General features: G+C 59.7%; 1 protein-coding gene across 5 annotated transcripts in view; it reads left to right on the top strand.

Annotated features, from left to right (window-relative positions):
- The window catches only part of CSNK1G2 (casein kinase 1 gamma 2), a 39,007-nt gene that overhangs the window by 10,363 nt on the left and 15,993 nt on the right, over positions 1 to 12,651 (top strand). For 2 of the 5 annotated variants that reach the window (XM_035348252.1, XM_035348256.1), the window contains exon 2: positions 4,559 to 4,568. The exons of 2 other annotated variants lie outside the window; for them this stretch is intronic. The gene's annotated coding sequence lies outside the window, so the exon portion shown is untranslated. Of the gene's footprint in view, positions 1 to 2,831; positions 2,910 to 4,558; positions 4,569 to 12,651 lie in introns of those variants that run through there. One more of the 5 variants, XM_035348254.1, reaches the window with a different exon arrangement.

Raw genomic sequence — 12,651 nt, forward strand, 5'->3', positions numbered from 1 at the left:
GAGTTCACCATAGGCTCAAATCGAGCGTGGCCAGCAGGATGTCCTGCTCTCCAGAGCTGGTGGCTTTGAGGAGCAGAGAACATCGCCAGCAGGCAGAGCGGGGTGGTGCCCATCACCTGCAGGCTTCTGCTCACTGCTGCTGCTCAGGCTCCCGATAGCCCTGCACCCTCCCACCTTTCCCCTGCTTGCTCCCAGGGCCCATCTCAGCGATGTGCTGCTGGATGTTGGTTTCCTGGTCCCTGGAAGCTGGGAGCAAGTGGAGCTGCCCTGAGCTGTCCAGCGATCCTGAGCCTGCTCCACCATTTTCAAGCTGGCTGTGCCGCGGGGGACCCGTGGTGCGAGCGTTGGGCTGCAGTTTCCTCTGCCTGTGGCTCCTGAGGTTATCTGAGAGCCTGTCCGGGTGCTGTGGGAAGGAGAAAGTGCCAAGTCTGGGAGCCTGCCGGCCCTTCCCTGTGCTATGTTCAGTCCTGCCGGGGGGAAGTCTCCCCCAGGTGGGTGGGAGGGCTGGAGCCTGCACCCAGCTTGGGCCTAGGGCGGGAAGGGAAGGGAAGGGAGCTGCGCACATCCAGGAATTGGCTTCTGTGGTAGGAAAGGGATTGGGAAATGTCTGTTCCTCTGGAGAACAGCTGTGGAGCCCTCGTCCTGGCTACAGCTGATCCCTCAGTGCCGGCAGGAAGCACGTGTGGGATTTGAGGCTGCAGGATCCATGGGCATGATGTGGAGAGCGGGCTGGGGCCGCGGGACGTGCTCCCCTTGCCTTGCTTTGGTGGCAAGAACAGCCTGGGGCTCTGAGATCCTCAGGAGTTGGCTGTGCATCCATCTGACCTCACGGTGAGGCTTCAGCACACGCGTGCATTTAAAGCCGCCTGTTCAGAGGAGCGAGGGAAGAACCCAAAGTTCTTAGCAGCAGGCAGCGCGAAGCCCACGCCGCTGGGTGTGCTGGCGAAGCCCTCGTGCACCCCACAGCCTTCGCCTTGTGTCGGGCAGGCACCGCAGCCTCTGCTGCCTGGCACGAGGCAGGGCGGCTCGCTGCTGCCGCAGCACAAAGGTGGAGGAGGAGGGGAGGAAGCCTTCCTCTCGCCTGGCTGCCTGTGAAACCGACGGCAACTTTGCTTTCACATCTGTTCCTGTCCACGCTGCCTGATGAGCGCTAAGATGCCTTGTCAAGAGAAAGGCGAGCAGCGCTTGATATTGCTCTTAAAAAAAAAAGTGTTGGCTTTTGAGGACACGGGAGTATTTGGGGACAGTGCTGGGGAAGCAGCGTGCTGGCAGAGATGGTCTTAACCTTATTTCAGGCTGCAGTGGCACAGGAGGAGGTGTTCTGGCCTCAGACGTGAGATGTGAAATGGAAGTGGTTGTTCCAGGCTGCCGGGTGAGAACCGCGTATTTATCTAGAAACCTTCTTTTCGCTGCTGCCTGGTGACTGCTAAGCAGGCTGCGAGCCCCAGGGGTGGGCGGGAAGGCACTGGAAGGGGAATTTGCCTTGCTCGCAAACCTGCCATCAGAGCAAAATGACAGAAAAAGCGACTCCTGCGCTGCTGGGAAGGGCCGTGCCTGGGGCCAACTCTCTTGTGCGGCTCACGTCCTGCGCCTGCGGGCACTCGCCTTCTGTGTCATGAGCCCAGGCAGCAGGAAGGGTGGCAGAGCCTTCAGGGTGGGTTTTGCCCTGCAGGTGAAGCAGAGGGGGTTAAAAAAGATCTCTGTCCAGTGGCAGGGGCTGAAATATGGAATAGGACTGCCCACCTTGAGCGTGTTTCAGGCCCTGGCTCTGCAGTCATCGTCAGAGGCCTGCGCTTGGCAGCTGCTCGAGCAGCGGCTCTCCTTGCGCCTCTCCCTGCCTAGGGTACGGAAGCGATGTGGTGGCTGGGGTGCAGACAGTTGGGGAGCTGATTTTTGCGATGGGATGACCAGGCCTGAATGCAAACCTCGGGCATCGCTTTGGGTGAGCGCTGGGGACTGTGGCACGAGGCTGGGCCAAGGCAGATCCCCCCTGGGCTGTGGGCACTGCAGCTCCCTGGGGCTGCTGTGGGCTGCTGCTAGACCTGCTCCGTTACGCTCTGGTCGGAGTAAGTAGCACTGTCAGGCCTTGGCTGTAGAAGCAGCACTTTTGCAGCCCCTGTCTCGAGGTGCACGTCCTTGTGACAGTGAAACCAGCGGGAGAGCTGGGCAGGAGGGGACCGCTCAGAGAAGCAGCAGGATCTGCTCTTCCTCCGGTCCCCGTGGACACGGGGAGCGGGCGTGCAGCGCGCAGGACCGGTGAGCAGCTCTTTGCTGGCCAATTGCTGCGGACTTTGGAAGGCAGCTGCTTCCTCTGCAGCTCTGCCTTCTAGCAGCAGCACGGATTTAATTAGCGTCTGGTGTCGAACTGGAGCTCGCTGTGCTGGGGAGGCATTGTCTGGTTTCAATAAATACCCGCCGGCAGAGCCACAAAAGCCAGCGCATGCGAGGGACTCGCCGGCTGAGACCACTTGTTGGAGTGAGCGGCTGGGGTGTGAAGTGCCCCAGTGAATCCCGCGCTTGTGCCGAGTGGGAGCTTGAAAGGCACCAGCAGCGTCTTGGCCGGGGCACCCGCATGTGTCCTGTGGAGGTGAAGAGCCGGGCGCTGGGCTCTGGCTGCGTGGCTGCTGTCCTTTGAGCTCCCCCGGTCAGCGGCTCTGTGTCGTCTGTAGTGAACTTCCTTTCTTCTAGCACTACCAAGCCTGCATGACTAAAACCGAAACCACTTCAACGTCCTAATCAGTTTTTTTTTGTGCTGAACTGCAAAGATGCGATAGGTTCTGCAGAATTACAGCCTTGTGTAATTTACCTCCCGCAGGGGCAGAAGACGAGCCCGTGCCTCTTCCGCTGCTGTTCAGAAGAAGGGTTGCAGCTCTGGTTACCCGCCTGCTGTCTGCAGTGTCCTCCTGATGGTAACGGAGGAGCGAGTTGCACTTTCTAAGACAGAAATTGCTCCACCTGTGCACGGAACACCAGAGCCAGGCTGTACGGGCAGCAGAGCATCGGGCTGGAGCTGGTGCCTTGCTCTGCAGCCGTCCAGCAGCGCAGCAAAACCTCTGCAGGCCCGGTAGCCGAGGGGACAGCCGAGGGGAGAGCTGCTGCTGCTCTAGGCCAGCAGAGGCAGGTGGAGGGAACAGGGAGAAGACGCTGGCGGCCTCCCAGAGGGGAGGAGTGGGCTGGAGGGGAAGGTGGGCAGCGCCACGGACCTGTCTTGGTCTCGGTCTCTCGGCACCTGGGTTTTGGTGTCCCCGATCCCCGCGGTGGTTCGGCGTTGCCGCTGTTCCCACACGCTGTGGGCCCGGCACTGGGACTCCAGGGGCCCGTGGGGTGCGCGTGGCTGGAGACCCAGGGGGTACCTGCCCTGGGACTCGCTTGGGCCAATTGCTTGTTCTTTTTGCGGGGCTTGTAGAAGTCAGCCGCAGCGTTGTTGCCATTCAAGCCTCTCCGATGAAGTTTCAGTGCTTTTTCTGCTAGATTTCATGAATTCTGCAGTTGGAAGTTTAAGTTTGTGGCCAATAAGCCCGAAGAGATGAATGGACTCGACTGGGCGCTTGGCTCTCAGGTGGATTTGTCTGACTCGTGCTGCGTTTGATCTCTCCCAGTCTAGTTTTCAGATCTGATCTTATTCTAGCGTGTGTCTATTTACTGTTATTACCATTACTATATTTCCTAGAGAAGTATTTTTAGCTTTTTGCTTGGTTCTTGTGCTGCTGCTGAAATGTCAGTCGTGGTATTTCCGGCTCTTTGGTCAAGCACTGTTCGTATTTTCCATCCAGGTGGAACTGCTTTGGATGGGGATCCAACGAAAAGAGTGAAATTCTATATTCGGCTGGAAGCAAATCGCAGAGCAGTGCGCAGCAGCGGGGGGACGCTGCGGGGAGTTTGCTTTGTGGCTGCTTTTATTGAGGCACTCAGGTGTTGCCCTCGAAGAGCTGTTGCCTCTGCAAGCTTGTTTGTGTTTAAAAGTGTCAAGGATCTGTGTTCTGGATTCTGGCTGTCTGAAGCGCGTTGATTTCCATTTCTGCTTATGCAGGTGGGGAGCAACCAGGAATCAAAACTGTCCCACTCGTGTTGGTTGAAGACGGGCCTGTTTCCGTGGTGGATATTGTTGGGTGCCAGATGGTTGCTGCTGCACGGCTGTCAGAAAGCTGCCGATACGCAGGCACATCCTCGCCTTGGGAGCTTTGTGTCACCTGCCAGGGCTGCTCTCTGGCACGAGCTTTGTGCTCGCCTTGGAAAGGTGCAGATGTCTTTTAGCCGTGGTAGCACGAGGAGCTCACGCTTTCGTGTGAGGTTGCGTTATCCCCATTACCCTCAGAGCGTTGCCTTTGCACCCACCTGGGCTCTGTCACGAACTGAAGAATCCCATTTGGTGTTTTTCTCCAGTTTTGCTGCTCGTCTGATGCCGTTCTGTGCGGGCAGCAGCTAACAGGCTTCGCTTGTGCTTCTCCGTTGGGTCAGGGTCTGTGCGGGGGGGAGGCTGCGCGTGCAGCGAGAGCCGTGGGTGGTCGAGCCCCCCCGAGCGCTTCGTTAGCGGTGCTGCTCCTGCTGGAAGGTGAAGAGCAGCTGAGGTGCTGCTTCTGAAACAGCCCGATGGTTTTGAATGTCAGCTCGTAACCTCTGCAGATCTCAATGAAATCACGCGTGAGTCATTATTGGTTCCGCACTGCGAGAACCCGGGGTAGCTGAGCGTTTGTCAGGCCGCCGCGCTGTGGAGCAGGACTCCCTGTCAACAGAAATGTTCTGTGCCGCCGTGCTGGGGCTCGACTGCCCTTGTTGTTCTTGAGGGAAAGGCGTAGTGCACAGCTCTCCCCTTAAAGAACAGCTCTTCTCTTAAAGAAAAAGCACCGAAGAATTCGCTGTAACCCACTAAAAAGTCACGCGAATGTTCGGAGGCTGGGAGAAAATGAATCGGGAGAGATCTGGAGCTGGAGGTGAAGAAGTGACCAGAGCGCAGTGCCTCAGTGCTGGGGAGGGGAATGGCCAGCGAGGAGAGAGCCCCTCGGGTTCAGGGGACAGCCCAAGAGACGTGCTAGCTGGAGGAGGAAGCCAGGCGCTGCAAGGCAGGAAGAAAAGCCCATCTTTTCCACAGCTCAGGAGGCTGGGGGGGGAGGGGGTAAGAACATCAAATGCTTTATTATTAACCTCGTTAATCCCGGTGCTTTCATGGCTTGGATGTTTCTGGGATGTGGTCAAGAGCCACAGAGAGTTGCAGGGGTGGTACGGCAATAGAGCCCCGCGTGCTAAATGCTTTAATCTCTAACAGCAGCTCAAAGCATTTCTCCTCGGTCTTTATTGTTATTATTTATTCCGGGTTAACTCTAGCTGGCATTGCTGCTCGTTTGCTTTTTGCTGGAGCTGCCGCGAGCGCCTGGTGCTGTGGGGCCGAGCGCGTGCGGGTGGAGCCCTGTGTCCTCCCGTGGACACACCACGTCCTCCCAGGGAGCTGGGAAGCCAGGAAGGGAGGGGAGGCTTGGAACGAGGATGCTCGGATCATGTCGGATTAAAAGCTTTGCTTCTACAGTTTAGGTTTTTGTTTTTGTTTTTTTCCCTGAAGACCAGAAGAAATTCTGGTAGAAACATTACCCTTGGCTTTATTCCTGTTTGTTTGTTTTTTCTTGTCAAGAAACTACCTGGGTGAAGGGGGATAAAAAAAAAAGGTTTTGGACAAAATTCCCTTGCAAATGTCCTCGCTATACAAACATGGTGGGGCCAAAAGGGAGCCCACGCTGCGGCACCGGGCTGTGGGGACCAGCCGTGACTGCTTGGTGTCGAGAGGGGACCGGCGCTTGGGGCGCTCCCGGTGCAGTGACCGTGGTGTTGGGGCTGTGTCTGCTGGGTAGGGGGTGGCACCGTCCCGCAGCAGCGTGCAGACGTGAGCCGGTGTCAGGGTTTGTGCCACCAGGGATGGAACTGCCTGCAAGGAAGCCGCCAGGAAGGCCAGCTGCAGGCCTTCAGCTGCGGGCCTTCAGCTCTGGGCTGCTCATGGGCACGAGCTGCCCGGTGAGCTGGCAGCTACGGCGGGCGGCTTCCGTGGCACGGTGCCGCTGGCCGAGGCGGGAGGTCTTCAGCCAGTTCTGGGGCTGTTCTCTGAAGGATGCTCTGAAGGAGGGGCGGGAGAAAGATGCTGAGGTCTCAGCGCTGCTCCAGAGTTGAGAAGGAGCCAAGCGTCTCCCCAGGGAGCTCGAATGGCCAAAGCAGATGCAGGGGTTGTTATCCCAGCAGGGCGGCTGGGATGTGGAGGGGCCGGGAAGCCGGAGCTGCGAGCTCTGAAATCCCAGCCCGGAGCCGGAGCTGCCAGGCTGCCCCGTCTCCCGAAACACGCTGCGCTACGCCCGGCTTCCCCGACGGCTCTGCATCGGCAGTGAAGTAATGAAGTATTTAACAAGAGCTTCCTGTTGTGCTGACACCACTGTGAACGCACAGAGAGGAGGAAACGGAGTAAACAGCGTTGTGCTGCGAGCAGGGAAAAGCCTTGGCAGTTGTGAGGGGGCCCCAAGGCCGTGTCTGCTAAACCCGACCCCGCTGGGGCTGGGGGTGACGTTCTTGTGGCTGCAGCAACCACAGAGCGTCTCGCCTTGCTGGGAAAGCAGCTGCTTTCAGGACTTCCTGAATTTCAGGGATTCCCCCCCAAAAAGCCCTCCGTAGGGGCTGTCACCACGCGGCAGTCCGTCCTCCGGCCCCACGGGGCTGGCCCCCTCTCCTGGGCAAGGTGCTCGCGCCCCAAGCTGGGTGCCCCCAGTTCCTCTCTCAAAGCACCGCTCTTGCCTTGAGGAAGGAGGAGGAAATTGGGCCGGAACACAGCGATCTGCTGCCCAGTGGGTTTGTTCGGGTGGAGCAGAGCTGGAGCTGGTGGAGGTGTGGCGTGGAGCAGCTCGCAGTGCCAAGCCCACGTCGGAGCCTTCCCTAGGATGAGGAATGGGGACGGGTTTTCTCCCAGCTGCAAACTTCCCCTCTTCCCTGTGGGGAAGCAGCAGATGACAGCCCACGCTGTGGACCCACGTCTGAGCTGATGGCGCTCCCGCAGGGGGAAGGGGTGAGGCGCTGCGTGGCCCAGGGCCGGAGGAAGCTCAGCGGATCCCTCGGGAGCCCTTTGCGTCGCTGAGCCTGACAGCACAAGGCAGGGAGAGGAGCCTTTGCTTCCAGCTTACGACTTTCCTGTGGCCCAAGCCAAAGGTCAGCGTGAACTGCCCGAGTCCAAGTCTTGGAAGGACTCTTCACGTAACAAAAGAACCTCCTACCAATTGTCTTGTTTCCTCGAAAATCCACTCGGCGCCCGTCAGCGCAAAGGCTTTGCGTCGCGGGGAGCTTGGCAGCACGCAATGGAGCGCGGTGCCGCCCCCGTGGCGAGGGCAGGAGCCTGCTCGGTGCATCCCACGCGTGGGCAGCCGCGCCTGGAGCCGTGCTGCTGCGTGGGGCCGTCCCCCCGGTGTGCAGGCAGGGCGAAGGGAAGGCAAACGAGCGGGGTCTGCTGTCACCACGGGGGCGGTCGGGGAAGAGAGGGCTCTTAGGCCCTCGTGGTTAACCTGGTGCCGAAGCTGTGGGAGCGCTCCCGTCCCGCCGTAAAGGTGTGTCCCTGAGTGTTCCTGACCGGCGGCTCACTAACGGGGGGCGGGCTGGGTTTGTACGTGGGCAGGCTCCCGCCGTCGCTCTGGGTGTGCCGGTAACCTTGGCTGTCCTGCAGGATGTGCTGGCGTTGGGCTCGGACAGCCTCGGGTAGCCTGTTGAGTTCCCAGGGAATGAGAAGTGGTTTTTGTACCGGGAAACTCCGCTGGATTTCCCTCTGGTGGCAGCTGTACAGACAGGGTTTTTCTCGGAGCTCTCAGAAGCGAGGAGCTGCAGCCCAGAGGGTGACTCCTCACGTCAGCCCCGGGGAGCACGGGGCGCTGCAGACCCGGCAGGAAGGGTTTGGGACTTCAGGAAGTTTCCCTTTCCTCTCGGTTCAGGGCTGGTGTTCGCAGAAGGTGGCTTCGTGGCCAGCTCCCACCCTCTGAAGTAGCCAGCGTGGTCTGCCTGCAAGCTGCAGCCTCGTTCCTCCAGCACCTGGTGCTCTCTGGGCTCCTTGCCCCAATCAATGCGCGGCGCTTGTGGCCGCGTGTCGAGCCTGCGTCTCAGGAGGGCCTTTTGTTCCACTGCAGCTCCCAGCACTAGGTTGGGAACTTTTTTTTTGCCTCTTTTCAGCTTCTGTTTTCATCCTGCAGCTCCTCGCACCCCTGGATGAGTTCTCCCCACGAGTGCAGAGACCGGCCCTTGCTGCGGGTGCCCTTGCGTAGCGTGATGGGGAGATGGAGAGGTCGTAGCCCAATGGGTAGACGTTGCCATCGCCCTCCTGCTGGTCATGTGCCTCTCTTTGCTGCTTGACTTTAAACCTCTTAATTTTATGAGCGCACTTGGCTCCATTTGCAGCACCGAGGGCCTTTCCTGCTTTCTCAGACCCAGGAGGTTCCCCAGCTGCTGTTCCCAGCATTTAACAAATCAGCCCCGTCTCCAGCCGGGGGCTTCCTACCCTCTCCCCCGCCACCGGCGGCGCTGCTTCCCCCGGGGGCAGCCGGCCGAGCGGCGTCCCCGTGCTGAGAAGTGGCTGGCAGAGGGAACCGGCTCACGGAGCGGTTCCGTGCTGGCGCTGAGCCGCAACCCAAGCGGTGGCTGACGCCAAAGCAGAGCTTTTGTGCAGGTGACAGCGCGTCCTGGGGAAGCTCCGCGGGCCTTCCAGCTGCAGGTAGGTCGCTGAAACGCGATCTCGGGAGCCGCTTTCCCTGGCCCCAGCCACGCGTTATCCCCGCAGCACGCGACTGCGAGCCTCTGCAACTCTCGCCCCCTTCCGCTTGCCCTCTGTTTATTTTTGGCAGGGTGCAATTTCAGCTGACCGCACGGCTTTTCAGATTGCCGGGGGCCCCAGTGAAGGAGCAGCGGGGGCTGGCAGCGCTGCGGCCGTGCCTGGAGGCTGCATCTTGGTGCTCGCGCCTCTGCCGACTGCTGAAAGCCGGAGGTGTCCGGCAGCACTGGTGCCTCATGGCCTTGCTGTGCTTCTGGGTTGCTTCTGCTCAGAGCTGTCCCCGGTCCCTCTCCCACCTCCGCCTCGATCCTGCCCACTCACTGCGGTCTCCTGGGGGAGAGATCGAGCTCTGGGGAAAGCTGGTGGGGCTTTAGGGAGCTCTGGGAAACGTCCCTGCCGTGGCCCAGCTCTTCCTGGTCCGTCATGACCGGGGCTGGCTGCTGGCGCCGATGACTGGAACGCATTTCTAACTACAAACCTTTCCAGACATCATCTGGGACCGTCTGCAGCTTATTTTAAACACTCTGGATCTTCCTTTGTTTTAAGACTTTTGATCTCCTTGTAAGCTAAGACTTCATCTGCTTCTTAAACTTCTAAGATTTATTGGGTCTTGGTTTCAGCTGTGTAAGGCCACCGGTTGCTTCTTGGTCTGGATTTCTATATCGGAGCCAGCTGATGGGTTGTCCTTCGGGACATCGGGGTATTTGTGATTATTTTTAGCTTTTAATTGGCAGGGATCTGTGCTCTGAGCTGCGCGGTGTCAAGGGCTTTTCTTCCTTGTGCTCTCAAGAAGCTTTTCTCTCCCTTTCATCTGGAGGCAGCTGTGTTCCTCTGCTGCCCACAAGGCGCAGAGTGCACGGGGAGACCGGCTCCGAGCGACGTCCTGAGGGCTTGCAGGGACCGGGGCTCGTCTTGGCTGGGTCTCCGTGACGAGGTGGCAGCGCCGCAGCAATCGCCCAGCGGGACATGGCTGGGCTAGGACGCCCGTGCTGTGCCCCGAGGAGAGCCGTGGGCTCGCTCGGGGTGACCTTGGGCATCGCTTCCCTGCGCTGGGCCGCTAGTTTTTCCCCTCCTCTTCCCCTCTTTTGTCTTGCCCTGCTTAATTGTAACCTCTTTGGGCCAGGAACTCTGTGTGTGTATAAAGGGCCCAGAACAATGTGCCCCAGCTGTTATTGTACAAACCCTTTCTCGTCAGCCACGAGGTTCCACAGGAAAGAAATTTTTAAAAGACTTTTTTTTTTCCTGCGTTTTAGTCTTGCAAATGTGGTCGGGAGCCTCCTGAGTTCTGACAGTTCACTCCGAGTCCTGGGTCTCAGAGAGATAGCGCTGGAACTGCAGGGGGTGTTTTTGTTTTTCTCTGAAGACAAAAATGAGCCCCCCAGCCTCTTTTTCTCACCCTCAGGACTGCAGGGAATAACTTGTAAATGTGACTGGAGCAGACCTGGCAAGCTGAAAACCAGATGGCAAATAAACGAGAACCCAACAAAAACTCCACCAGCCCCCTCTCTGCCTCTCCCATGATCTCCGCGTGTTGTTTTGCCCCCTTCATGGCACTTTCAGTGTTTCTGTGGTTCTGTTTCGGGGAGGTGCTCAAGTCACTTGCACTTGTCTGCAGCTTGTTTCAGTTTCAGGTTCCCTGGGTTGGAGCACTCCACACTGCAAGCAGGGGAGCGCTGACTGGAGACCACAGCTTGCTTTGGAACTTCTCCCATCAAACTTCAGGCCCATTTCTTTTTTACTCCCCCCCCCAAAGAGAGAAAGAAGTTTTCTTAGGCTCATCTTGCATCAGATTTGACGCCAGGCCAAGAAATGCAGCCTGAAGGTGCTTCTCTCAGGCTTCTTGTCTGAGGGAGACCTGGGTGAGGATTTGTGCTGGAAGTGCAGAAACGCCCGTTGGTTTCACCAGGCTGCTTTCCCCGTGCCGCAGCTCCCCCCCACTGGCAGCGCGGGGCGGATCGGGATCCCCGCTGCTCCTCCAGAGGCGGCTGTGCCGTACCAGGACAGGTTTGGCTCTCAGAAGTCTGGCGGGGCTGTCTGCTCCAAAGCAACCGGAGTCCTGGGATTTTACCAAATGTTTCTCATTAGGTTGTTCTCAGTTCTAAGAGCCAGGGCTGGCTGCACGGCACATAGTGGAAAGCCTGACCCCACGCTGAAACCGCACAAAGAGGTGGGTCCTGCTTTCGCGCCGAGGTGTGGGGAGGCATCACCTCTCCTTGGCGCTTCTCAGAGGCAAAAATAGGTTCTCTACGCGGGGAGAAGCTGCTGGCCCTGCCCTCGCTCACACGTCTGCCCTGCTTTGGGAAGGGGGGGATCAGAGCATGGCAGCCCGCTGGCACACCCGGCCCCGCAGCCTGAAGCTGGGGCTCAGAGCTGGGCTCCTTTGGGAGGCCGCTCTCGGGGCCGCTGTTGCGCTGCGCCGCTGCGGATGTTTGCCTCAGCCGGGGGAGGCAGCGCAGTCTCCACAAGTGCTCGCAGGAAGCGGTATTTATTAAGGCTAGAAATGTATTTTTTCCCTTCTGTTAGGGCCCTGTCTCGTTCCATTGTCTGAAATTCCCATGCAGAGGCTGGCCCATAACTCAAAAAAAATAATAATCCCGAAAGCGGGGGCTGGCGCTCCCAGGGCGCTGGCTGTCGGCCGCCTGACTCTGTGCAAACAGTCTGGGCACGAAATCCCCCAGGACCGAGCATAAAGGTCTGATTCAAACCGAAAACGGTGTGCGAAGCAGCACGGCCACACATCGCCGCCTGCCTCCCCTTCGCCAGGGCTGGGGGCTCCCAAAATGCCCGGCGGAGGAATCGGCCCCCCGGGGCCCGGCGGAGGTTGGAGATGGGCGGCAGGGCCGTGCCGTGCACCGAACCGGGGCGGAAATTATCAGGAGAGCAAAGAATGAGCAGGATATCACGTGCCAGCCGGGAGCGCTCGGGGCTGGGGGAGAACAAAGCGCGGGGAAGCCCTGCTCCACCGCCGCTCCCACCCCGCTTCCTGCCCGCACGGGATGGAGCTGCCGGGGCAGGGAGCGTGGGGGCGGGAGGCAGCCCCCAGCTGCCCACCAGGGTCGGGGGCTGGCGGGCTCTGCCCACCTCAGCTTCCCCTGCCCGAGAGGCGCTGGGTGCCAGGGCCCGGTGTGGCAGGGAGCTGCCTTCGCCCGTTGTGGGGCGTTCCTGTGGCTGCAGCCTCGGGCGTCGCTGCAGGCTGTGGCTGCCGGAGGTGTTTGAAGGAAGGCCCGAGCTGCGTGGGGAGGGAAGCGCTGGCACCGGGCGGCGGGTCGCGGGCTGGCCGGGTGCCTGCTGTTGGTCTCCAGGCAGAGGCTGTGCAGGGCCGGGGTGCTCTGGAGGTGTGAGCCCAGAGGTCGGGCGATGGGCGCCCCGCACCCACAGCAGCCTGCGAGGCTCAGCGTGGGACGGGGGCTGAGCTCAGAGCAGTCCTGGGGCTCCACCACCTCTGCCCCTTGCACACCAGGTCCTGCCCCTCGCTGAGCTCCGGCTTGCCTCCCTTCTTTCTCTTTTCCTCCATTCCTCTTAGATCCTGCCCTGCTTCCCCCCGTGCACCCTTTTAGCACAAGAACCCCCTTATTTCATTATAATTAACAGCTATCGAGAGCCAATAAAGAGCTTTATGGGCTCTGGCCGAGCCTCAGGGCTTGCCGTGTGCTCATTTCCTGGAGTCGGAGCGCTGAGGGGTGTGGGTTTGCTTGTTTAACCCGCAGGTAACGGGGCTGCCGTCAGCGGTGGTGGCAACTGGAGCTGGAGAGGAGCAGGGGAAGGGGGGGGGGCGGCCTCCCAGCGGGGCCTGGGAACAAAAGCCGGGGTGATTAGCGCTGGGGGGGAGCGGGCTGTGCATGCGTGTGGCCGTCTGTCCGGCCGGCTCTCACGTGGCC

This window comes from Oxyura jamaicensis, chromosome 28, assembly GCF_011077185.1.
Source record: "Oxyura jamaicensis isolate SHBP4307 breed ruddy duck chromosome 28, BPBGC_Ojam_1.0, whole genome shotgun sequence".
NCBI classification, from domain to species: Eukaryota; Metazoa; Chordata; class Aves; order Anseriformes; family Anatidae; genus Oxyura; species Oxyura jamaicensis.